At 45.4% G+C, this 27741-nt stretch overlaps 1 long non-coding RNA gene across 2 annotated transcripts; it reads right to left on the bottom strand.

Annotated features, from left to right (window-relative positions):
- Positions 1–27741, bottom strand: LOC129695475 (uncharacterized). 2 transcript variants are annotated; one of them, XR_008723169.1, is made up of 4 exons: positions 25839–27741; positions 7122–7270; positions 2123–2184; positions 1–973 (listed from the first exon to the last, which is right to left on the bottom strand). It is a non-coding gene; the product is annotated as an uncharacterized LOC129695475 (long non-coding RNA). The 2 variants fall into 2 exon arrangements; XR_008723168.1 differs by lacking the exon at positions 2123–2184.

Raw genomic sequence — 27741 nt, 5'->3', positions numbered from 1 at the left:
TGAGGAAGTGTCTCGACCTGAAATGTTGCCTATTCCTTCGCTCCATAGATGCTACCTCACCCGTTGAGTTTCTCCAGCATTTTTGTCTAGCCCGATTGATTTTTTTTCTATTGTCCGACACAAGCTCTCGTTTAGCTCATTTAACACAGTAGTTCAGAATTCGTTATTTATCTGGGTGTTTTCCATTGTCATTGATTAATGATTCAGTTCTAAAGAATGTAGAAAAAACAGTTAATTGATTAAGTCTGAAATTATAAAGTTCTCGTCAATAATGGTGACCATGAAACTACCAGATATTTATATAAAGGAAAGTGATGCAACGTGCCTTTTAGAGAAGGATATCTGCCATCCTTACCTAGCCTGGCCTTTCGTGTCTCCAGACACTCAGAACTGCCCCCTAACATGACCCACCAGACCATTTAATGGAAATGCCATTCACTAATTGAACAGCAATAAATGACGGCCTAGACAGTGATGCCCACGGTCTGAATGAATTAAAGTAAAATTCTTCAACTCATGTGGGTATTTCTCTTCTGGTTATGAATCCATTTTATAAAACTTAAAATAATCTGGGCTACACTACAATCATAATAAATTTGCTATTATTGTGATTAATTATTGATTGCTGAAGATATCTGCAGTGACTCAACCAACACATCCCTTGATTAAAGCTAAATGTAAGTAGTGCCTGTGGAAGATCAGAAATAGATTACCAGAGCAGTTTGACATCAGAGGTTCCTTCACTGTCAATACAAATGGGCCATCAGTCAAATATAATTAGATAGACCAGTGCTTATTTAAACCAGTTGGATTTTCTGTTCAGTCCCTTCCAGAGTTTTGTTCATTATTGTGCAGCAGGAACCCGGGTTGTGGTCCAGAACACCAGGAATCAGGAATGTGGGCAGGTTTGCAGCTGGATCAGGGGTCTGGATCACTTGCACTTCTCCTGATATCTTTAGATTCACTGAGTTCACTGTAAAAATATAAAAGAAACGCATGTTTTGGTATTAACAAGGAGTAACATTCAATAAGCGAGTTCGGTATTCCAACTGCGCATGCCCAGGTCATAGGTCACTCGCTATAAACATTTTCGGCAACTGTGATGCTGCGTTCTTTGCAGACTTGCGTTTCGTCCGTAGTCAGGGTCTGGCCTGGGTCTCCAGCGCTGCGGGCACTGTTGAGTTGCTGCTGGGCCATCCCCGTCCCCTCCCGGGTATCCCGTCCCTGTCCGGGGGTGGCTGCAGGTGTCTGGGGTGGCCCTAGAGGCCCCGGACTTGCGCCTGGCGCAGGGGGGATGGCTCTGCCTGTCCCGCTGGGTTGGCCCGGAGCGGAAGCAGCCCCGGACTTGCAGCCGGCGTGCAGTTGGCTCCAGCTCGGCTCTGCTCTGGGAGGACGGGGACGTGGACGGTCCAGTGATGGTTCAGCAGTGCCTGCGGTGCTGGGGACCCGGGTTCGATCCTGGCTGCGGATGAGGCGCGGGTCTGTGTGCGCGCAGCTGCCGAGAATGTCTCTCCGCCGGTCCAGTCTCTCCCCCTGTCTCCCACACATCTGCCCCCACTCTCCCGCTGTTGCACCCCGTTCTCCCGTTGCCTGGCATCCCCGTTCCTCAGATTAAATATATTTTTACACATAAATCATGAATAAAGATAAGAATTTACACACAGTTTATACAGCCAGTACTTTGTTCATTTTTTCTTTATAGCGAGTAACCTTCGACAAATTCCATGATTCCTTGCATTTTACGGAATACCGAACTCGCTTATAGTTCAGTAAACCTGCTAGTCTGGCACCATTAAAGTCACAAGGATGCCAGACTGTCCGAGTGGTGCAATAAACACTTCTGAGATGATTTTGTGAGCACACTCTCTATGTTTGGAATGGTCTAAATGTGGATTTGCAATCAATACAATGGAAGATTCAAATAATCTACTGATCAAAGATGCCTAGAATGGATCGCCAATGCTACAAGAAGACACATTTTCATAAGTTACATTTGGCATGCAACATGTTGTATTCACAAATATTATTGTCAGTAGCTTCACATGTTGGCTTGGTCTGGACAAAGATCTTGAAGATTTATTGTCAAAATGCAGAATCTGTCAAGAGTGCTCAATTAACTCACCAAAGCCAGCCTTATTGACATGCAAGAGACCATCACATCCATTTCAGAGGATCTACATCGATCTTTGTCAGAAAGGCAATTTAGCCTGTGAGATTGCACACAATAGCAGAATGTACAATTGATTTTTACAACTCATGGGGCACCTGAAGGGTTGGTGTCAGATAATGGACATGAATTCACATCATATCTGTTGGAAGCTTTACTTTACATGGTGCCCTGGTATCAAGGCTTCCTTCATTCCTTCATATCATCCAGCTTCTAACAGTGGAGCCAATAGATCTTTATTCCTTAAAATATTCTTAGAGGAACATGTTTTCAAGCTTTCCAACAATGTATCATTATTTAGCTGACAATATATCATTATTCACATAAAATACTGCTCTATTTTCCTCTATTTATTCCTCTATTTTCTACCCTAGCTATCGACTAACTGCTGCATTGTAGACTCCAAATGCAGTATAGTTTATAGTATAGCTTATTACAGTCCAGTTTGGAAGTGGCGTGGATTTGAAACGAAAGAAAATTAATTATTTGCATCCTTCCAACTTACTGGGAACAGCCAAAGAGAAGTTGTTTGGTCTTCAAAGGAAGTGAGTGCATTTACAAGTCCACGTTATAGGTGTAGAATTAGGCTATTCAGCACATTGAGTCTACAGCGCCATTCAATCATGGCTGATCTCTACCCCCTAATCCCATTTTCCTGCCTTCTCCCCATAATCCTTGATACCCGTTCTAATCAAGAATCATCGCTGCCTTAAAAATATCCACTGATGTGGCCTCCACAGCCCTCTGTGGCAATGAGTTTCACAGATTAACTACCCCTGACTAAAGAAATTCCTCCTCACCTTTCTAAAAGAACACCCTTTAATTCTGAGGCTATGACCTCTGGCCCTAGACTCTCGCACCAGTGGTGACATCCTTTCCACATCCACTCTATCTATGACTTTCATTATTCTGTACGTTTCAATGAGGTCCCCCCTCAACCTAAATCCAGCAAGTAGAGGCACAGTGCTGTCAAGCGCTCATCAAATGCTAACCCACTCATTACTGGAATCATTCTTGTAAACCTCCTCGGGACCCTCTCCAGAGCCAGCACATCCTTCCTCAGATATGGGGCCCACATTTGCTCACAGGACTCCAAATGTGGCCTGACCAGTGCCATATAGAGACTCAGCATCATTTAGAGGATTAAAATCACATGTTTTGAAGAAATAACCGTTCTGCAGATATCCAAACGGTTACAGAGGTGTGGGTTTTTGAGAGATCCAATCAAAAGAATTAATCTGTTCTTGCTGTGAAAGAAACAGAAAGTAGCGGAATTACTCAGCAGGTCAGGCAGCAGCTGTGAAAGAGAAACAAGCTAACATTTCAATTTGAAAACCTTTCAGATTTTCAGCATGCACTGTTAAAAAAAAACATTAATTGCAATTACTGTACATATGTGAAACACAAATTCTAAGAGGGAAAGCAGTCTGATATACTTGTGTGTAATTCATAAAGGAGCCGTGTATGCACATGAGGTAATGTCATTACTTTTGTTTGTGACAGCATGCACTGGTACATCTCTACAAAGTTCAATGATATCATTACGTTTTCTGTCCATGTGACGTATATTTATTTGTGCATATGGCATTTTATTTTGCGTACAAAAAAGGCACTGAGTAACGTATTTGTCATGTCAGCACACATGTGACTTGTCATATTGTGAGAAATTACACACCCATGTTCCGAGGTTCCTCGTGTCTCAAAAAGGTTTTTACAGATAGAACTCACCAGTTTCACAAGACTGGTTCACTTCAAGTCCACTATCACTTATCACTAAGTGCACTATAGCTCCTCCCTCACATCCATCCAGGGATCCCAGCCGTCCTTCCAGGTGAGACAGAAGCTCAGGTGCACCTCCTCTAACCTCAACCACTGCATGCAGTGTTCCCGATGTGGCCTCCTTTACATTGGTGAGTGTAGGCACAGCAACCATTTCACTAAACACTGGATCTCCTGGTTGCTAACCATTTTAACTCCTCTTCCTACTCCCATACTGACCTTTCCATGCTGTGCTTCCTCCATTACCAGAGTGCTGCCACATGCAATTGCAGGAACAGCATTTCATATTCCGCTTGAGTAGCTTACAACTTAATGGTATGAATACTTCAATTTTAGGTAATGAATCTACAAGCAGCTCTGCCTTTCTTCCCCTTGTCCTCGTCTTTGTGCCCCACCTAGACTCTCATTCATTTCTCCCCTTCTCCCATCCCTTCCACCTATATTCCTTCCTCTGGCTTCATATTCGTACATCTTCTATCCTTATCTCACATTTTTTTGGCTTTCCATTTCCTGGCCTTTGTTCAACCATCTGTCTATTAACTCCCCACCTCACCTGCATCCCACATATCACTCACCATGCTTTGTCCTGCTCTTGCTCACTTCCAGCTTTCTTCACCCCCCCACACATCACAATCACTTAGTCAAAGTCTTGAGCCAAAATATCACCTATCCATGCTCTGCACTGATGCTGCCTAACCTGCACTGTTACTCCAGCGCTTTGTGTCTTTTTCTGTAAACCAGCATGTGCAGTTCCTTGCATCTACACAATCGTAATACTTTTTACAGGCTCACATCACTTCTAAAAGCGTCATCAAAAGAACTGGCACAGACGCGATATAGCAAATGGCCTCCTGCTGGGCTATTGTATGATTCTAAATGGCGATAGGAGTTGACGTGTGCAGCAAAGGCAGGGCACAATCTTTGCATTGCAAACATACAAGGCCCATGCCTCACCATGCCACTCCCACTTCCTCTCTGGTTGTAATGTTTGGTTGAAATTGAAGGTGAAAGACAAAAGGTAGCTCCCTGCTTTTATTAGAAGCATAGTTGGAAGACTGCCATCACCTTTGGACCACAATCCAATTTTTTTCTCCAACTCATTCATTGCTTATCATTCCGCACAAATTCCCTTCTGTTTCTGAAGGTACAGCTATTTATAGCTGCATTGTGAGTCAGCTGCAGTACGCTGGGCTGTTCACTTGCCTCTGAGTCAGGAGATTGTGACTTCTCTGTTACTCCAAACTCAAAAGCACAGAAATCCAGACTGCCCCTCCCAGTGCGGCATGTAGGCAGTGAGATGCTGTGTTCAGATAGTAAACTAAGCTCATATCCCAGTGAGGTCATAGAAACATAGAAAATAGGTGCAGGAGTAAGCCATTTGGCCCTTCCAGCCGAGAGTTATTAAAGAGTTGGTAAGTTAAACCAACAAAATGTTGTAATAAACAAAAAGACTTGCCAGGAGAACATTACTTTTGTGTGCTAGAAATGAGACTACCAATTGGTACAAGTTCAGTCAACACAGGCAATGTAACAATAGAGGCCAGATGATCATAATGCACAATTTTTAAAGGAGTGCACATCTAATAATACATAAGCCACTGTGTCTTCTTTAATACTACATGCTTTACTTTGAGACAAAGACTTCCAGATACATGGGTTGGCAGTGTCATTCGAGATGGGGGTCATACTTGTGGCACTTTTTCACGGGGTCTGTAGTCGTGCTGTGGTGCTTGCGCTCTAAAGGATTGGTGGTGCACTCGCCAGTATTTGGAATAACTCACCAGTATTTGCCAGAGAAGTGGTAAAGGCAGGTACAATTAGTCAAGAGTTAAGAGTATTTCATTGTCATATGCACATACGGAATCAAGGGACATGGGGAGAAAGCAGGAACGGGGTACTGTTTTTGGATGATCACCCATGATCAGCCTGTCGGGTCTCCGTTGTCGTAGGGGCCTAGCACCGTGGAGCGGCCTCCAACTTGAACGACCTGGGGCTCCAGTCGCGGAGCTGCGGACTTACCCACAATCGCGGAGCTGGCCGAGTTCGGAGCGGGAGGAGCTGTGGTGGCGCGCGGCTGCGACCCGACCCCGGAGATTCAGAGGCTCCAACCGCAGGTCTGGTGGACAGTGACACCGGGAGCCCGCGGGTCCCTGCAGGGAGACCGCTTTTCAGGGCTTCCGCAACGGCGACTTCTCCCGCCCGAGTTGCGGGGTTGAAAATTACCTGGAGCGGGGCCTTACATCGCCCGGCGCGGCTTTAAATGGCCGCGGGATTTGCTAGCGCCCGCCGGGGGCTCCAACACCAAGACCCGGAGCACGGCCTTGCATCACCCGGCACGGCTTTAACGGCCGCGGGACATTTACCATCGCCCACCAGGGGCTTTGATTCTGACATCGGGAGGAGAATGAGGAGTGCAGGGGAGAGATAAGACTTTGCCTTCCATCACAGTGAGGAGGAGATTCACTGTGATGGATGTTTGTGTAAATTGTGTTGTGTCTTGGTTCTTTTTCTTGTGTGTATGACTGCAGGAACCAAATTTCGTTTGAACCTCAATGAGGTTCAAATGACACAAATAAATTGTATTGTATTGTGTTGTATATTGAATGGTGGTGCTGGCTCAAAGGGCCGAATGGCCTACTCTTGCACCCGTTTTCTATGTTTATATGTTTCTATGTACCAGCAACAGAACAATGAAATTAACATTTGCTGTCACGTAACAAGGATTAAAAGACATTTGGACAGCTACTTAAATAGAGAATATTTCATGGGATGTCGACTAAACACAGGCAAATTCGACTGGCTCGGGTAGGCACATTGTTCAGCATGAACAAGTTGGGCCAAAGGGCTTGTTTCTGTACTGTATAACTCTGTGACCCAAAGTGACCTTGTGACATCCCAAGGGGTAAGCAGGGAACGTGATGGAATACTGTCCATCTGCCTGAATAAGAGCCAATTATATTTCAAGTTCAGCAACTCCCAGGAAAAAAACCTGCCCACTTGATGGGCACTCCATGCACTATCCAGAATGTTTGTTCCCTCCTCCTCTGGCACAGAGTGGTTACAATTGTATACCATCTACAAAATCCACAACAGTTCCTCGGCAACTCACACGACACATCATAAGATCCCAATCTCTTCACCAATAGGAACAAGTGAAGCAGATCTAAGGAAATACCTCCAGCAGCAGATTCTGTCCGGTCTCGCACGCCATGCTGATTATTGCTGGTTGTTCATCATAGCTGGTTTAAATCCTGGAATACCCACTAGTTCAATGGGAGTGCCTTCACTTGAAGTGTGGTTGAAGAAGGTGACACACCCCGCAGCCTCAAAGATAATTTAGAAAGAGTAATAAAGTTCGTAAAAACCAGACCCTGAAAAATGAATTAAAACAGAACATGTACTTCCATCTGTTGGCCATCCAACATCTACAGCCTGGCATAGAAAAGCTCCACAGCTTTGCACATCTGTGCATATTTTACTGCAGTTAAACCTGTCCCTAGTTGTACACAATCATCAGGCTGGACTCCCAGAGCATAAAAATATTAAACCTCTTATTAGTGCAAAGCTGCTGTTACCCGCTAACAATCTTAGCTCCATTACGAAAATATCAAAGATTCTTCCTGCTCTTTATTGCATCGAGTGCGCTGGTAACAATCAATTATCTCAGTTCCAGGCAAGTGTTTTCTCTAGAGTTTCATTAGAGGACTTTAATAGTACAGATTACCCTCATTATAATGGACCATGAGGGGAGGGGGGGGGAATGGTGTCCGTTATTGCTGATTTCTGCTATAACAGAGTATGGGATTTCTCCAACTACCTAGTGGTCATTCCATGAAATAACGATGTTTTCAAATGTAAATGTCTTTTTAACAGCTAAAAAATGTTGTTACTGCAAGCTAAAAATACTAAAGGCTGTTTGTTATAGTGTTAAATAGAATATCATTGCACAAGTGTCGATCGAAACACTGCTTATCAATTTCTATGGCATCCCACAGTGTAACTAATAGTAGGTATATTACAAAACTTACCTTCAGCGGCGCTGCAGTTCTGCCACTGGCCGTGTGCGCGACTTTGGCGCCTTTGAGAGGGGGGCGGGATTAAAATGCCATTTTCTCCTGCCTGTCGGAAGCGATTTTCTTAGGCTGTTCAGCTGCTGCAGAGAAATCGCTCCGACATCCGTTCTATCAAGTTTTTTAAAAACATCGCTGGATAATTTAATTGCTGGAGTAAAATAAAAATCGACTTCTAACGCCGTCAACGCTGACAACGGGATCGATCTTCTATACAGGACAGATAAAGGTAAGCCGTTTATTTTACATATAAACGTGCTTCTTAGAATTACTTTAATCCAAATTTTACGTTGCGAAAAGGTGATTTAGGCCCCATACGAACCGGCATAATTTTTCCTGCCGATATGGGGTTTAAATTCACCGCAAACCGCAACGTTCCAATCTATCCCGTCCCACAAAATCCCACTCGCAAGATGATTAAAATGGCCATTAATGTACAGGAATTAAACACTAAATTCCTTCCATTTGGCCTATAAATTCATGACAATGAGATTTAAAAATCATGTTATATTGTGAATTCTTGTGTGAATGGTATTTGGACACTTAGGCTATTTAAAAATGTTAACCTTTTCTTAAGCAATGGATAGATGTTTTGATCTAGTAATTGAATTTTGTAATTAGTTACAATTAGATAACTAACTAATTATATGCTTTAATTTCAGGTCATCCAAGTAAGATTGTTTCATATTTGTTTCAGAATGCTTCAGTCTATAATAATTGAAAATTTCATTCAGTTCTCTTAATTTTTAAGAAAGTTATGGGCTTTTGACTGTCCTTGATCACAGCTTTTGAGTTAAGTCAATGGAAAAGCAATAGGGAACAAGATGCTAATTTCCGAGTATGAAAATGGCCATAACCTTTTTAATACTGAAGATATGAAAGTGAATTAGGTGTCAAATTAAACTTATTTTTATGCTTTATCTGATGGGATAAATTGCAGACTTGATTTTTTTAAATCTCAAAATGTTGTAACATTGCTACTAATAGCCTGTGTTCTTAAAGAGACTGTGATGTCTGATTACTGTGGGTACGCTTCATCCTCTATAATCAAAATCCATTACAAAGAGGTCCATAATGACGAAGGTAGACTGTAGAGGTGCAATTCTCAATATAGCATGTAATATATAGCTAGCTCAATACAGCATAATGATGCCGCAACGACAATATGTTCCCAATGTTGGGGGAGTCCAGAACCAGGGGGCACAGTTTAAGAATAAGGGGTAAGCCATTTAGAACGGAGACGAGGAAACACTTTTTCTCACAGAGAATTGTGAGTCTGTGGAATTCTCTGCCTCAGAGGGCGGTGGAGGCCGGTTCTCTGGATACTTTCAAGAGAGAGCTAGATAGGGCTCTTACAGATGGCAGAGTCAGGTGATATGGGGAGAAGGCAGCAACAGGGTACTGATTGGGGATGATCAGCCAGCCATGATCACATTGAATGGCGGTGCTGGCTCGAAGGGCCGAATGGCCTACTCCTGCACCTATGTCTATTGTCTATTGTCTATTATCTCTCGCTCAACATCAACAAGACCAGGGTTTCTGACAGGGGATTAGTTTCCGGAGATCATGGAAAGCCGGAAAGCACGCACTAGTTTTCACTGGTGTGTCGGTGATAGAGAGCGTTGGCAGCCGCATATTCTTGGGTATTAACATCGCGGATGACCGGTGCTGGGCCCAGCAGATACCTGCAATCACAAAGAAGAAGCACCAAGCCTGCACTTTCTCAGAAGTTTGAAAAGATTTGTTATATCTCCAAAATACTTTTGCAGGTGTACTGTGTAAAGTATCCTGACTGATTACACCAAGGCCTGGTATGGCAGTCCCAGGGCACTGGAAAACAAGAGGCTGCAGAGAGTGGTGGATTCAGCCTGCTCCATCATGGGCACAGTCCTCCGTCCATCGAAAGCACCAACATGAGGCGCTGCCTCAATAAGACAACATCTACCATCAAAGATCCACACCATCCATCCCGGCTGTGACCTCTTCTCTCAGCTACCATCAGGCAAGAGGTATATAATCCTGGAGCCCCACATTCAAAGATTCACGAGCAGCTGATTTTGTACAGCTATTGGACATTTGAATCTTCCTGCACAACTAGAGTCCTACCACAACAACAGAACACAGTCCACCTCTTCCATTACTATGGACTTGGTTATTTTACTGATTATGTTTTTGCACCAATGTCCTGGTATTTTGAATAGACATTATTCTTTTAGAATTTTGTGTCATTTATGTATAATTTATGTGTAATTTGATTTTGTCTGCTTATCTTCATCTATGATGCTACAAGTAAGATATTTAATTGTACGTGTGCCTCCATGTACTTGTGCATCCGACAATAAACTCACATATCAGGATCACCTTCTAAGATTCTGGAGGATCCAAAATTAATTAAAATAACAAAATGCTTTATTAAACAAAGAAACAGAGAAAGAGCACATTTTTTTCCTCTTGCCTACTCCCTAACAGGCAATTAATTTTAGCCGGCACAACATTCTCAAAATGTATCAATATTTACAAGGAGAGTAGATTGTCGCCGAAAGGGTGCACATACAATTTTATGGGTAATTTAATATCATCTTTGCAATAGGATTCCTATTCCACGAAGCAAGGGGAAACCAATTTTAACTTTTCTTAAGTCTCTTTTGAGGATACGAGAAGGATATTGCCATCAATATCACGTGACATTTTTAAAACCTTAATTTAAACTCTCAAACTAGTCCCTTGATACATTGTGCTAGGATTACACAGCAGACCAGGCTCTTTTGGAGAGCTGGCAATCACACTGACTCCAACAAAAATCTTCACTTCAGGAGAGAATGGGAGGTGCAAAAGGGAAGGGTAAAAGAAAATTATACAAAACTTTAAGCAATAAAAAGAACCCCAGCTGTGTCAAGTTGCAAAACGTGACAAGGTGAATTGCAGAGCATTCTGGAGGTCATGGCACTTCTCCAATTACTGCACACACCCTCATTACATTTTAATAAGACACAGATATATGAATAATTTGGAAGCCTGAGAGGTGTTTTGGTACTGGCAGAATATAAAACAATGGCCCTTTTGTGTAATAAACCCACCGGTTTAACTTCATAAACCAGCAAACTCTTACAGCACTGGGACTGATTCTCACCGAGAACAGGGCAGATTTTTTCCTTTTTAATTAAGACTGCTGGCTAAGGGGACAGACTAATCGATTCCAGATTCCAAAAGGACTCTGACTGCACCAACTTTGCACTCCAGACTCCCAGTAATGACTCGGTCTCTTCCCAGATTCCTTTACCAATTTTGAAATCTTCCTATGAGCTGAAAAGTCCAACCTAAGAATACTGGTAGCATTTGCTAACTAGTAATTTAAATAGAAGCCGATAAATCAATTGAGGAATTCTGAAAAAAATGATGACAGTAGTGAGAATGCAGAACAGTATTTGAGGTGCACAGCAGATACATCTTTAAGAAAAAGCCGAGAAAAGATAGAGTGGATGTGGCGAGAGGGAGGGGCCGGTTTTGTGTTTTATTGAGCATTAAATCCAATGATATCCAATTGAACTGAATTCAAGTAAAATCATAAAGATATCTTAGAAATTCACTTGCTTGGCACCATTTCATTCAGTATGAAACAAGACTGAAAATTACCTATTTCCATTTGGGTACAACTTCCCATTCTTCAGACTCAGCCAGAGAGGGGGGTTGGGGTAGAAGAAGACAGAGGGGGGGTAAAGTGGGGGGGGGGGGGGGGGGGGGGGGGGGGGATAGACAATAGACAATAGGTGCAGGAGTAGGCCATTCGGCCCCTCGAGTCCGTATTCAATGTGATCATGGCTGATCATCCCCAATCAGTACCCCATTCCTGCCTTCTCCCCATATCCCTTGACTCCACTATTTTTAAGAGCCCTATCTAGCTCTCTCTTGAATGTGTCAAGATTCCCCGAGTCCCCGCGATCGATGGAGGAATCGCAGGTCTCCCAGAGGGAGTAATGGCCGCCACGGCCACCTTCCCACCACGCTGCCTCACACCCTCACCCGTGCCAGCGTGCCGATAACGACCGCCGCGGTGTTCTAGAACTTCAAGGAGCCCAGCGGAACGAGCAGCATGACCTGAGCAGCAGTTTAAGAACGCTAGTGACAAATTTAAAGAAGTGAAAGTTAAGAAGCCAAGAAGTACAGATGATTTGCCAAAGTTTCTGCAGGAGCTGAGTTATTATGCAGGAAACAAAAGAGTGAAAAACATTGCGTTGAAAGTTAAGTTGGATGAAGTGCATGCCAGCAACAGAAATTGAAAGTGCGATTGGGAGCCCTGTAGCCCAGGTAGACCCCTATAGCCGGGGATAGGCCACCTGTAGCCAGACGCCCAGACTGCGGAGCAAGTCGCCCAGATGCAGCGAGAGGCAACGAGACAGATCCCTAGAGTTTCTAGGTTTTGAGGTTAAAGTGGGAAACAGCAGCACTCTTTATTGATTCTAATGTAAAACTTTATGTGGGTATTAAAGTTCATAAGCAGAATTTAAATCGAATGTGAAAAAGTATTGAAGGAAAATATATGGCAAATGTACAAGGGGGAGATGTAACATTTGTATTTGTCATCAATATTAGTATTGAAAATAGTTTGTTATCCACATTAAATTGAATAAAGGTTAAATTTATTTGTATTGAAAAAATTGTGACCCCAAAGTTGAATGGGGTGATGTAATGTAAATAAAGTTGAAGGGGAGATGGAATGTAATGTAAATGCCAGCACCTCTTGAGGCCAGGAGTACAAGCTGGCGAGTTGGCCAGTGCCTCGTGACTGAGGCCAAGTGACTTTCTAGAAGTTTCTGTTCGTGTTGGAAATAAATGCTTCTTACAAGATGTCGTCGATGTCGGACATGTGTTCATTGTGCTAGCCACAACAGGGTCATACAAAAGACATAACACTGCCAGCGCACCATTTGGTTTGCTTGCCCGTATAATTGCGGTAATATAGGTAGTCGCCAATGTCGAATTTGGACTTGTTCAACTTCATTGGCTGAGTGCGCGCATTATAAGAGTCACGGGTCGGGTTCAAAACTGATAGGGGAGAGCGCACTTGACGTCCGAGCATCATCTCCGCTGGAGTTCGACCGGTAGTGCAGTTTGGAACGGTTCGATATTGCTGGAAGAAATCGTGCAATACAGCATGTTTCATGGCCTGCTTGAAAATGCCAACGGGCCCCTCTGCCTCAACATTTGAGGGTGGATGAAAAGGTGCTGATGTCAGATTCACAAATGAGTGATGTTTGCACCAGTCACCGATCATTTGCGAGGCAAATTGGGGTTCATTGTTGCTTACAATTGTTAAGGACAATCCCCAAATGGCAAACAAATCGTCGAGTGGTTGTTTCGGTAGTCGGATATTTATTCATTTGGATAACATGTGGCCATTTCGAATGGGCGGCCATGAAGACCAGCCACATGTCCTCCAGGAACAGTCCAACAAAATCTATGTGGATTCACTGCCATGGTTGGTCGGGGACGAGACATGCTGAGGTCTTTTCCAGCGGATTCGGCGCTGTTTCGGCACATGGTGCGCAGTCCTTGCAGTGGTCGGCTATCTCGGTCTCGATATTCGGCCAGCACACATGCATGCAGGAGAGCGCCTTAATTCGCACAATTCCAATGTGCGTCTTGTGCAACATTTTCAGAATTTGCAGTTCCGTCAGAATGATCACTCAACAATCGCGGAGCAGAATGCCATCCTTTTAGGAGATTTCCATTTGCGCATTCTGGAATGAGCGGAATTCCTTGTCCAGCTTAGGACTGTTCGGCCACCCGAGTGAAAATGTCGTACCTTCGACAAAATGGGGTCTGCGCTCGTGTAGTTGGTGACCGTCTGTGCGGAGACAGGGAAATCGGCGATGACCCACGTGTTGAGCAAGTTCACGTCTGTCTCAATTTCCATAATTGCCTCCATAATCGGCATTGGCATGCTCGGCAGACTGTCGGTTAATGATCATATCCCATCATGATCAGGCCACAACGTTGTAGATGCTGCAACGTCATGACAGCAAACTTTTCTCCGGACTGAAAATAGTCAGCAGCGGCTTGTGGTCGGTGACAAGCAGGAAATGTCGCCCACTCAAATATTGGTGGAACTTCCGGACACAAAACACGATCGCCAGTGCTTCTTTCTCCACTTGACTGTAGTTTTTCTCGGCGGTCGTCAGCATTTTGGATGCAAACGCAATTGGCTCTTCCTTGCCGTTCGTGAGATTACAGCTCCATGACCATCGGCAGCTAGCGAGATCGGCTTCCATGAGTCTTAGTGGACCAAACGCGTCTTCTGGGCGAGCATCTCCTTCAACCTGGTGAATGCATGGTCACACTCTTTGGACCAGTGCCATTCGACATCCTGTTTTCGCAGGTTGTTCAATAGTGCTCACAAAGTCGAAAGTGCCGGTATGGACTTGCCATAGAAGTTAACCTTGCCCATGAAACTTTCAAGCTGCTTCACATTTTCAGGCGTCGACAATTTCACAATGGCGTCCACTCTTTCTTCCGATGGCTTCAGACCACTTGCCGAGATCACATGTCTGAGATATGTGCCCTGTTGTTGGGAGAATGCGTACTTGTCCATGGTCCATGCTTCAGTGCCGTGAGGACCTGTTTTAGGTTCTGCAGGTGTTCTTCCTCTGTCCGGCCGGTGACAATTATGTCATTGATACATACGGAATCCCAGCAACCAGATTGTCGACCAGTTTCTGGAAGATGGCCGGCGCCGGTCCAAACAACAATCGGTTGTATCTGAACAGTCCCTTGTGCGTGTTGATCACGAGCAGGTTTTTTGGCTCGTCGCCCAGTTCCACTTGGAGATATGCATCGGACATGTCCAATTTTGAGGCGGCGCGGCTCTGGCCAGCAGCGGCCTCTGCAGTCTGTCCGCGTTTTTATTATTTTCTGTCTGTGTTTTAATGTAGTTTTGTTATTTTTTGTTGGGGTGTGTGTGTGGGGGGGGTGGGGGTGGGGGTGGGGGTGGGGGGGGGGGAAACTTTTTAAATCTCTCCCTGCACTGGAGACCCGACCTTTTCTCGTCGGGTTTCCGTTGTCGTTGGGGCCGCAACGAGGAGCGGCCTCCAACAGGAAGAAGCCGGGGACTCTGGTGCTACTCACCGTCGCCGTCGCGGGGCTGGCCGAGTCCGGAACGGTTGGAGCGGTGGAGGAGCGCTGCTGCTGCTGCTGCCGCTGCTGCTGCTGCTGCTGCTGCTGCCGATGCCGCTGCTGAGTCGGAGGCTGCTACTGCGGGTCTGCGGACGGCGGCACCGGGAGCCCGCGGATCCCTGGAGGGAGACCGCTTTTCGGGGCTCCTGCAACGGCGAATTCTCCCGCCCGTGTTGCGGGGTTGAAGAGCTCCTGGAGCGGGGCCTGACACCACTGCCCCGCGCGGCTGGAATGGCCGCGGGACTTTGCGAGCGCACACCGGGGGCTCCAACACCAAGACCCGGTGTGCGACCTCGCACCACCCGGCGTGGCTTCAATGGCCGCGGGACAATCGCCATCGCCAGCCGGGGGCTTTGACTTTGACTCTGACATCGGGGGGGGGGGGGAGAGTGCAGTGGAGAGATAAGTTTTTTTGGCCTTCCATCACAGCTATGTGATGGATGTTTATGTAAAATGTAATTATGTTGTGTCTGGGGTCTATTTGTGTGTAATGTATGGCTGCAGAAACGGCATTTCGTTTGGACCTCCAGGGGTCCAAATGACAATTAAATTGACTCTTGACTCTTGACTCTTGAGAAGTGCTGCCCTACTTGCAGTTTGAGGAACAGCTCATCCACTCTTTGTATGGGGTGTTGATCAATGTGCAATTGAGGGTTTACAGTCACTGTGGAAAGTGGTGAAATCATTGGACAAAGTCAGCATGGATTTATGAAAGGTAAATCATGTCTGATGAATCTTATAGAATTTTTCGAGACTGAGTGGATAAGGGAGAACCAGTGGATGTGTTATATCTGGACTTTCAGAAGGCTTTCGACAAGGTCCCACATAAGAGATTAGTATACAAACTTAAAGCACACGGTATTGTGGGTTCAGTATTGATGTGGATAGAGAACTGGTTGGCAGACAGGAAGCAAAGAGTAGGAGTAAAAGGGTCCTTTTCACAATGGCAGGCAGTGACTAGTGGGGTACCGCAAGGCTCAGTGCTGGGACCCCAGCTATTTACGATATATATTAATGATTTGGAAGAGGGAATTGAATGCAACATCTCCAAGTTTGCAGATGACACAAAGCTGGGGGGCAGTGTTAGCTGTGTGGAGGATGCTAGGAGGCTGCAAGGTGACTTGGATAGGCTGGGTGAGTGGGCAAATGCATGGCAGATGCAGTATAATGTGGATAAATGTGAGGTTATCCACTTTGGTGGCAAAAACAGGAAAGTAGACTATTATCTGAATGGTGGCCGATTAGGAAAGGGGGAGATGCAACGAGACCTTGGTGTCATGGTACACCAGTCAATAAAAGTAGGTGCAGGTGCAGCAGGCAGTGAAGAAGGGAAATGGTATGTTAGCATTCATAGCAAAAGGATTTGAGTATAGGAGCAGGGAGGTTCTACTGCAGTTGTACAGGGTCTTGGTGAGACCACACCTGGAGTATTGCGTACAGTTTTGGTCTCCTAATCTGAGGAAAGACATTCTTGCCATAGAGGGAGTACAGAGAAGGTTCACCAGACTGATTCCTGGGATGTCAGGACTTTCATATGAAGAAAGACTGGATAGACTCGGTTTGTACTCGCTAGAATTTAGAAGATCGAGGGGGGATCTTATAGAAACTTACAAAATTCTTAAGGGGTTGGACAGGCTAGATGCAGGAAGATTGTTCCCGATGTTGGGGAAGTCCAGAACAAGGGGTCACAGTTTAAGGCTAAGGGGGAAATCTTTTAGGACCGAGATGAGGAAAACATTTTTCACACAGAGATTGGTGAATCTCTGGAATTCTCTGGCACAGAAGGTAGTTGAGGCCAGTTCATTGGCTATATTTAAGAGGGAGTTAGATGTGGCCCTTGTGACTAAAGGGATCAGGGGGTATGGAGAGAAGGCAGGTACGGGTTACTGAGTTGGATGATCAGCCATGATCATATTGAATGGCGATGAAGGCTCGAAGGGCCGAATGGCCTACTCCTGCACCTAATTTCTATGTTTCTAAGTAATCGCCACATATGCACAGCTTGCCGAAAGGCTTCAGAACGACAACTGAACATTCTGAATGGTCCACATGGGTGATAATTCCCATTTCTTCAAGATGGCAGAGTTCCTCGTCGAAGGCGTCCATCCCACTGAACGGAACTGGTCTTGGTTTGAAGAACGTAGGGACGGCATCGTCTTTGAGTACGAGTCGTGCCTTCATCTTTGTGCAATGCCCGAGTCCAGGTGCAAAAACAGCTGGAAACTGGTCAAGAACCTTCTGCAGGTTTTTCTCGCACTTGCCGACGATGTTACAATCTGTGGTAGATGACAATGCCATTGTTGATCCATCGTAGATCAAGGCGTTCATGTCAAGCTTGAAAGCATGGATGCAGTCAATGGTGCACAGGGATGTACCTTCTTTGCCAACGATGATCAGCGGCAACATCTGTGTCATACCATTACAGGAAACGGTGATAGTGTATTTGCCTTCCGTGAGAATAAGGTGTCGTCCGTATCCGAAAAGGCAGATGTTAGCCGGTTTCAGTTCCTCTCCCAGATGATGTCCTGACCCACTAGTGACGCAGCCTGGAACTGTAGATCGACGTTCAAGACCCGCAGCAAAATCCTCGGCTTCTTGGTGTTCGTTGGCACACCGAGCACTTCAATAGAAATTGTCTCCGCGATTTCGTCGACTGTTTTGCGCTTTCTTGCCCTTTCTCAGCTTTCCTACGGATTGACACACTGCCTGGAGATTACCTTTTCGGTAACAGGCATAACAAAAGGACTCGATATACGGGCACTCACGGTGATGATGAGCAGCTGAGCCACACCGGAAGTTTCTCCCCATAGGGGGATGGCTCTTCTGAAATTGTCACTTCTTCTCTGGATTTGCTCTGGGTCAATCAAGTGGTTTCTGGCGTTACGGACGAGTTTGGCGAACTTTATGCAGCTCCTGAGGGAGCTTCGACGCTGTTTCGTTGGCCATTTTGTGCAGTTCTTTACTTAGCAGCTCGGCCATCTTAGCACACTGCAGCACATTCTTCAATGAGGTGTCCGATTCCTTGAGAATCGCCTGCTGGATGAATGTGTGCCTGCAGCCCATGACCAGTCTATCCTGCAACGCATTGTCTTGGCACTTTTCACAGCGTTGAGCTTTAAAACACGTGCCTTTGCCCTGGTGCAAAGTTCAGCAAGAAATTTGGTGATCGATTGCCCTTCCTGTTGCACCGTCCGGTAGAAATCGAGGCGAGCTGCGAGGAAATTTCGACTTTCTTCGAAATGCAGATGCAAAGCCGTTGTGATTTCAGCATATGAAACTGCAGTAACTTCTTCTGTAAGTAAATTTTGAAGTAGTACAAACGTTTCTGGAGACATTGATGAACACAAGAGAGCTTTCTTCCTCAGGTCAGTCGCAATTCCCATACTTTCAAAATGAAACAGCGAGCATTAAATACGATGACCACCTTTCTCGCTGGGGATCGAAACAATCGAATTGCCAAGACATGTTAGTTTGAGTACACTACACATCCGTCTTCTGAAACCACATTCGTGTTCTTGTTCTATGTCTGTATACAACTTGAGAGTCTTCAAGGTACAACAGAAGTCTTTATTACATTAACTCAAAGCCGGCAGCAAGACAACTAAAAATGGCTGCAACTACACAATGCACACTCACACTGTGTACAGACAGAGATAACTATGTACAAAACATCTCCCTTTGTCCTGTGCAGCATCACCTGCTGCACGGGAGGAGCAACGGGTCCTCCCACCCCACACAGTCCACCAAACATCACACTCCCCCCCCCTCACCTGTCATTTGTCAGGTTTCGGCCCGACCACACCTCTCTTTTCAAACTTTCTTCACCCCCCACTCCAATCAGTCCAAAGAAGCGTCCTGACCTGAAACATACCCGTCTGTTCCCTTCCCAGATGCTGCTTGACCTGCAGTTCTTCAGTCAAAATGCACCTATTCACTCCCTGAACTGGTAAAAACCTTGTTCACAGCCTATACGCATGGTGACCTTGGTTTAACCCCATCAGTATCATCATCTTCTCATTTCCTCTTTTTACAAGTTTTTACTGCTTCTTGTGTTTCCTTTTCAACTGAAAAAGGGTCTCCAACCTGAAATGGTTCTTCTGTCTCTCTTCCCATACATGCAACTTGAACATTTCCACCATTTTCTGTTTTTATATTAGATTTCCAGCATTTCCAGTTTTTTTAACTTTCCTGACATTTACCCCGTCACATATTCCAGACGTCCACTCTAAGCCCAGAACTTGACCCACCACCTCTTCAGCCAACCTCTAAACCCTGAAAGTCCCCTTCTAAAGGAATCCTAGCACAAGACCTCACCAACCCCTTGACTATTAGCTACCAGGGTGACCTGCCACCCCCCCCCCCCCCACTCCTCCACACCCCCACACTCCCTCTATCCATTCCAATCCTCCCACACATATTCTTTCCCACCACAAACGCTTCATGTTACCCAAATTCGTCCTCACCCACATCATCTACCCACCACCTATACATTCCACTCATTGGGCTCCTCTTGCCTTGTCTGTTCCCATCTGCCCATCTCAGTTCACTTATTTGGTCCCACGCGCCACCTTTCAGATTCCATCACCTGCAGACCCTGGTTACGTCCAGCAACCACATCCCAGCTTCTGTTGTTATCCTCACCCCTCTCTCCCCCACTGGCTCTATCCCAACAATTCACCCCACCAACCCCCCCTCACTTGGATCCAAGTCAGCTCTTGCCCCACCTGCCCCACCTCTTTATATTGGCCATCTCCGCTCCATTCTTTTAGGTTGGAGGAAGGGTCTCAACCCGAAACGCTAAGTGTTAATTTCCTTTAACAACTGTTACCTGGCCCACTGTTCCTCCAGCCCATTGTTTTATACTTAAATCAGCATTTTAGGTGCAATGGAGAAAGACACATCTCTTGGCAAGGATTCCATTGTGTCTTCTTTGCTCTCCTTCTTGGCGTCTGGAGAAACTCAGCGGGTGAGGCAGCATCTATGGAGCGAATGGGAGGGGGAGTTGAAGTGCTGGGCCACTGGGAGATCAGATTGGTTAGTGCAAACTGAGCGGAGGTGTTGGGCTCATGTGGGTCACATCAGTGAGACCAAGCGTAGACTTGGCGATCGCTTCGCCCAACATCTCCGCTTGGTTCGCTCTAATCAACCTGATCACCTGGTGGCCCAGCACTTCAACTCCCCCTCCAATTCCAAATCCAACCTTTCTCTCCTGGGCCTCCTCCATGGCCAGAGTGAGACCCACCACAAATTGGAGGAGCAGCACCTCATATTTCTCTTGAGCAGTTTACACCCCAGCTATATGAACATTGACTTCTCCAATTTCAGGTAGTCCTTGCTTTCGCTCTCCTTCCCCTCCCCTTCCCAGCTCTCCCACAGCCTACTGTCTCAGTTTCTTCCTTTCTTCTCCCCACCACCCCCCCTCCCACTCACCTCCACATCAGTCTGAAGAAGGGTCTCAACCCGAAACATGGCCTATTCCTTCGCCCCATAGATGCTGCCTCACACGCTGAGTTTCTCCAGCATTTTTGTTTACCTTCCACTTTTGGATATGGTAACAAATACTCTGCTTTATAAACCATCTCATGAGGCCGAGTGAGTCATAGAGGGACTTGCCTCTGCAACTAACAGCAAAGGAGTAAGTGAAGCATATGGTGTACAAAAGGCCAAAACTGGATGAATACTAAATATATTCCCACAAACTCTGCAGTAAGGTTGGGGCTTAATGAATTAGCCCCAGTATTGTAGTTTCAGTGCCAGTCTAACCACTTGATCACCTGTTACCCTTCCTGTATTTGGAGCCTTCCAAAGCTTCTCTAGTTCCCGCTGCCTGTGTGATCCCAGGAACCCTCTGCGCATTAATGCTGTTAAGGGTCTTGCCATTAACTGTAATATTTTTGCCTCACATTCAACCTTCCAAAGTGCAACACCTCACACTTGTCACAATAAGACTGAAAAGACACGAAGTGCTGGATTAACGCAATGAGTCCAACGGCATCTCTGGAGAACATGGATAGGTGACGTCTTGGGTCAGGACACTTCTTCAGCCTGATTGTATTAGTGGGGAGAAAGCTGGTAGGAAAACAGCATTTGTAGTTCCTTGTGTCTACAAGTAAGCCTGATCTTGGCTCCTAATCACCATGCTACTTGTGAAGCTTGCTGCACACAAACTTCTCCTACTTTAGATTCAGATTCAGATTCAGATTCAATTTTAATTGTCATTGTCAGTGTACAGTACAGAGACAACGAAATGCATTTAGCATCTCCCTTGAAGAGCGACATAGCAAACGATTTGAATTAAAAAAAATAATAAGTGTCCGGTGGGGGGGGGGGGTGGTGATTGGCAGTCACCGAGGTACGTTGTTTAGTAGAGTGACAGCCGCCGGAAAGAAGCTGTTCCTCGACCTGCTGGTTCGGCAACGGAGAGACCTGTAGCGCCTCCCGGATGGTAGGAGGGTAAACAGTCCATGGTTGGGGTGAGAGCAGTCCTTGGCGATGCTGAGCGCCCACCGCAGACAGCGCTTGCTTTGGACAGACTCAATGGAGGGGAGCGTGGAACCGGTGATGCGTTGGCCAATTTTCACCACCCTCTGCAATGCCTTCCGGTCGGAGACAGAGCAGTTGCCATACCATACTGTGATGCAGTTGGTAAGGATGCTCTCGATGGTGCAGCGGTAGAAGTTCACCAGGATCTGAGGAGACAGATGGACCTTCTTCAGTCTCCTCAGGAAGAAGAGACGCTGATGAGCCTTCTTGATCAGAGTAGAGGTATTGTGGGTCCAAGAGAGGTCATCGGAGATGTTGACTCCCAGGAACCTGAAGCTAGAAACACGTTCCACCTCCGTCCCATTAATGTGGATGTGGGTGTGCGTGCCGCCTCTGGACTTCCTGAAGTCTACAATGAGCTCCTTGGTCTTCTTGGAGTTAAGGGCCAGGTTGTTGTCAGTGCACCATGCTGCTAAGTGCTGGACCTCCTCCCTGTAGGCCAGCTCATCGTTGTTGCTGATGAGGCCAATCACCGTTGTATCATCTGCATACTTGATGATGGTGTTAGTACCATGTACAGGTGTGCAGTCATAGGTGAAGAGGGAGTAGAGGAGGGGGCTCAGCACACAGCCCTGAGGAACGCCGGTGTTCAGGGTGAGGGTTGAAGAGGTGTGCTTGTCTAACCTCACAGACTGGGGTCTGTTGGTTAGAAAGTCCAGTATCCAGTTGCAGAGGGAGGGGTCGATGCCCAGGTTACCGAGTTTGGTGATCAGTTTTGATGGAATAATGGTGTTGAATGCTGAGCTGTAATCGATGAACAGCATTCTTACATAAGTGTCTCTATTGTCAAGGTGGGAGAGGGCGGAGTGAAGTGCCGTTGAGATGGCATCCTCCGTACTCCTGTTCTTGCGGTAGGCAAACTGATAGGGATCCAATGTGGGGGACAACAGTAACCAAAGTTCAAAAGAATCTGCAAGATCCTACCGTTGTAAAAAGTACTGTGGAAATACAAGTTCTATATTACCTTGCTGGCAGCACATATCACTCCATTCACGTAACATGTTTGTGGGTTTGACACCAGTCCAAAATATTTTGCAGTGAGAAAGGGTGTATGCTTGAAGATAGATTGAATTCTAGATCTGATTTCTCATTGGGTTGAATGAGCAGACCCTGACACAAGGCCCATCTGTGTTAAACCTAGCCAGCTATGAAATAGTCTATAAATGTGGTTTGGTTCCTCTGTGTTGATCTAAACAGGTCCCCAAAATAGCCAGAAGAAAGCTGGGTAATGGGCAAGATTTCAATATTAAAATAGAGTTTGCCCCTTCCCTCCAAATGAACAGATACACTTTGGTTTATTCTGACTGCGCCAAGGGCCAAATGAATCAATGAACCGATGAATCAACCAGTTACTGATGAATCAACGAGTATGCTTGGCCAAATTAAGCCAGATTGGTATGCTCACTGTCATCTTTTTCTTTGGAATGATTATGGTGAAACTGCCTTTTGGGAAAAGGTCACAGTTAGTGTCTCTTCCTGTAATATTCTCTCCTTCTTCCAATGTTACTGGACAAATACGTACTTAATTTCCAAATTGGGATGAGAGGGGGAAAGAGCTTGACCTCGTCCATGTTTAATTTAAGTAGGTCTCTTGTATAGAAGCAAATTAGATGATAAGTAGGCTCCCTAACTGGAAGATAATGATCAAAATAAGTCATATCTGGGAGCAGTCAGTGGATGCAGCGGACCGTATACACGTCAAGAGGATCAGTGAGTGATCATCAATCAACAACTGATGCTCTTGACATGTACACCGTACTGTGTATCCATTGACATGAGGCTCAGAGAAACATCCGAGCCTAAATGAGGGATGGGTGTTGATGCTGGTAGGGATGAGATGATCTGCAGTGGGAACGGGATTCATTGGTCAGTGGGTGGGTGGGGACTGGATGTTACTGATGGAACTCATCTGCTTCCCCTAACCAACCAAAAGTGTTTTCTTCCACTACACAAGAGTCTGAAGAAGGATCCCGACCTGAAACGTTGCCTATTCATTCTCTCCACTTTCTGCTCTGCTCAAGAATCCAGCATCTGCAGTTCTTTGTGGGTCTAGACCTCATCTCCCTTTATCGGTTCAATTTTCAAAGGCCCCCAACCAGTCACTGTTAAAACCAGGAGAGAGATGTGTTCAATGCATTCCCCTTCTCTGTTCATTACGTGTGTTACCCACATCCTAAATCACTCGTCAGCAATGAACAGTGACTCACACAAGCTTCCAATTAAACAATGGCTACCTTGCAAAATTCTTAAACAGACTTTCATTTTCCTCCATGGTCTCATCTATACCCATCTCCGTAACATCTTGTACTCTGACAACCTTCTGAAATGTTGGTCTTTAAACTCCAAGCTCTTCTTCAGTTTTCTTCACTCCACCATAGGTGGCCACATTAGGAGTTGTAAAAGGTACTCTTCACAACCTTCCTCCTTCTCTCACTTTGATACTCCTTAAAATCTACAGCATACAACAAAGTGAGGTTTTATAATGTTAAAGCTTTCATAAAATGCAAGCCATTGATATGATTTCCTTTTCTATTTTTCCAAGCAATAGCACCACCCAGTGCCTTTAGTTTAAAGACTTGCATTTATATTGCACCTTTCCCAGATCCTAGACCTCTGCAACTTGATCCTCAACTTCCTGACCAACAGAACACAATCAGTGAGGATAGGTGACAAATCATTCTCTATGGTAATCCTCAACACTGGTGCCCCGCAAGGGTGCATTCTCAGGCCCTTTCTTTACTTATTTACTCGCCTTTCTTTACACCAACGACTGTGCTGCTAAATACAAATACAACTCAATCGACAAATTCACAGACAACATCAACGTAGTGGAGCAGATATCAAATAATGACGAGGTGGAGTACAGGAAGGAGATTGAGAACCTCGTAACCTGGTGCCAAGACAACAACCGTTTCCTCAATATCAACAAGACAAAGGAGATTGTGATTGACTTCAGGATGCAAAACGATACACATATATTGGTGGCGCTGAAGTAGAGATGGTTGAAAGCTTCAAGTTTCTAGGAGTCAATATCACCAGAAACTTCTCCTGAACCAGCCATATCCAAGCAATGGCCAAGAAAGTACACCAACACCTCTACTTTCTTAAAAGACTTGGGAGGTTCCACATGGCCCCATCAACTCTCACCAACTTTTACAGACTCACCGTAGAAGGCATCTTATCTGGATGTATCACAGCATGGTTCGGGAACATCTCCATTCAAGACAACAGGAAATTGCAGAGTTGCGGACGTAGCCCAGACCATCCCAAACCAACCTCCCTTCCATCTACACTTCATAGTGCCATGGCAAGGCCACCAGCATAATCAAGGACGAGTCTCACCCCGCACACTCCGTCTTCTCCTCTCTGCCATTAGGAAATAATTGCAGAAGTGTAAAAACACATATTTCCAGATTCAGGGACAGTTTCTTCCCAGCTGTTATCAGGCAACTGAACCATCCTATCACCAACTGGAGTGCAGTCGTGAGATCCTCGGACTCTCTTTAATCGGACTTTACTGTAATCATGTATAGTCTTTTCGCTGCCTGAATAGCATGCAACAAAAAAGCATTTCATTGTACCGCGCCACATGTGACTATAATAAACCGAAGTAAACATCCCAAAAAGCTCTCAAAATGAAATAGGAAGCACACTGGTTATTGCACATAGAAAGCTCCCAAAAGCAGCAACTTGCTAATTCTCATTTTTAGCAAGGATAGTGAAATTTTCAGGATAGTGAACTTTGGAATCCCAGTTTTTCCAGGAGCCTAATGAGTGCTGATTTTTTTCCCGCCATCGAAGAGGGTAGAAAGAACTTAACATCCCATGCAGAAGCCAGCCCTTTTAACAGTGTAGCCCTCCCTCAGTAACGCCCTGGGGCTTGTAGTGCTAGGTCTTTGGAAATGAGCTTGACCCCACAACCATCTGACTCAGAGGCAAGAGCATTATCCGCTACGCCAACAACTGATGTGCAGAGCCAAGAACCAGCATCCATTGATCAAGCCGGGAATACCACAGAGACATACAAAAAAGTGCAACCAAAAACAATCTGTCAGTCGAAGGAAAATATCCCAACGCAGTTCAGATGTAACTTTCAGATGGTTTCTTACTTTGAAGCTGGCCTGTGCTGCACTATAAAGCTCGAGCTGTGCAGCACACCATGTGCTCTGGACATTTATGGAACTGTTAAAAGGAGAGCGAAATACTGTCTGTCGGCTTGGAGCGCAGGCAGTGGCCAAACACAGTCACGGGTCAGCCATAAATTACAGAGGCAGCTCCAGGCGGAGCGGCAATGGCAAGGCTTTCATGGAGCAGCATGTGGGGCTGAAGTGTTGCAGCTGGACCTATTTAGAGAGCAGTGAGCTAAAAAACATGTATAGTAGAGTTTCAGGCCAGGCAGCTTGCGTGCAACATGCTCTTCCGCACTCGTGTTTACCCAGAGTTGAAGAGCTTTCTTGTTTGGCTGTTCTCCAGTTTCAAGATGTAGCTTGTTAAAGGACGATGTTTTTTTTGTGTGAACGAATTCATGCTTACTCTCCTCATTCTGCACAGTTTACGAACTGACTTAATTTGTGTTTGTTAATTCCCATAATTACAGTTTGTCAATTCTCATTCGGTTTCTCTAACCATTTGTAACTTTATTATGCATTGTTAGATTTGTCCTCAGTGCAAGACAATAAGCCTCTTTCTTCCTGGCAAATGATTGGTACTATCAATGGCTGTAACTTTATCGAACGTCAGTGATGTGACACAGAAAACCAGGCGCTGCCTTGTCAGAGGCAAAGATCCTAGAGGAGCTCCTCTATAATCTTTGGTCAGAGGTGCCTTCTTTCAGATATGACAATTCCAGGACATTCTGCTCTTTTAGATGGGTGTAAAAGAGCCTTCTGTGCAATTTTGGAAGGAGAGCAGCACAGTTCTCCCTATCAATATGAATCTCTTAAATCTTCTTTCTCTGCTCAGGCAGTTCCTAAGGACTGAGGATGCCTCGCATCCATTCTGGTTCTGGGGGTCCCGTGGTGTTCACCAAGGCAGGTGAGAAGTTTGTGAGGTGGTACTCTCCTTCCATCACTTACAAAGGGCCCTTGTGCGTTCCCGATACATGGACTCAAAGTTCTCTGTCCCAAATGCTGTTTCTCTACTTTTACATGTGAGCAACATGGCCTGTCCATCATCAGGCTGGGAGAAGATGCTGCATTTGGCAGAGAGGCTGTGCATGATATTCCTCTCGGGCCATGAAATAGAAACAAATCTCAATGTGACCTTGAAATACATTTTCCTCCATCGTCTGATCTGATGTATTGAAAGCATGAACATCGCCCGCACCCTCAGAATTGTGTACTTCTGTACCTCTAGTGAATTAAAGGATAGCCCATATGCAGACGGTTTAACCTGTGCAAAATAAAGCAATAGGAACCATGTTAGAGTCATTGGTGTTGATCTCCTTGGTGAGGACACTTCACGATGGACAACAAATGCTGGCTGCCAATGATGTCCAGATCGCAACAAATGAATAAATAGAGAACAACATTCTCAAATGACGAACTCAGCATGGTTGACCAACTATCATTGAACAACAAGAGCTGTTGTAAAACGTTCTTGATAGGAACAAGGTCCGTGATAAACTGCTCATCCCAATGTCAGAAACCCCCACCAGACTAAGGCCTGACATGGAGATTGTGAACAGCCATCAAACCATCAAACTATGACAGTGGACACAAAATGCTAAAGTAACTCAGTGGATCAGGCACCATCTCTGGAGAAAAGAAATAGGTGGCATTTTGGGTCAAGACCCTTCTTCGGACCGTAAAAAATGTTTTCAAGACAAATGTATCCAAGTACAGTTCATACAAACACAGTCACTTTCTACACTGTAAATAATCCATCTCTTTTATTTGGAGAGCAAATCGGGGCCAATGTCATCTCAGACATTGTGTGCAAGTGGGGTTATGGAATATCATTACATAGTGACAATTCTCCGTTAGGTCCCTCTGAGCACATCAGACCTCACTC

This window comes from Leucoraja erinacea, chromosome 3 (assembly GCF_028641065.1).
Source record: "Leucoraja erinacea ecotype New England chromosome 3, Leri_hhj_1, whole genome shotgun sequence".
NCBI lineage: Eukaryota > Metazoa > Chordata > Chondrichthyes > Rajiformes > Rajidae > Leucoraja > Leucoraja erinaceus.
Note: the sequence above shows the minus strand (reverse complement) of the source record. Positions and strands in the feature narration are given on the sequence as shown.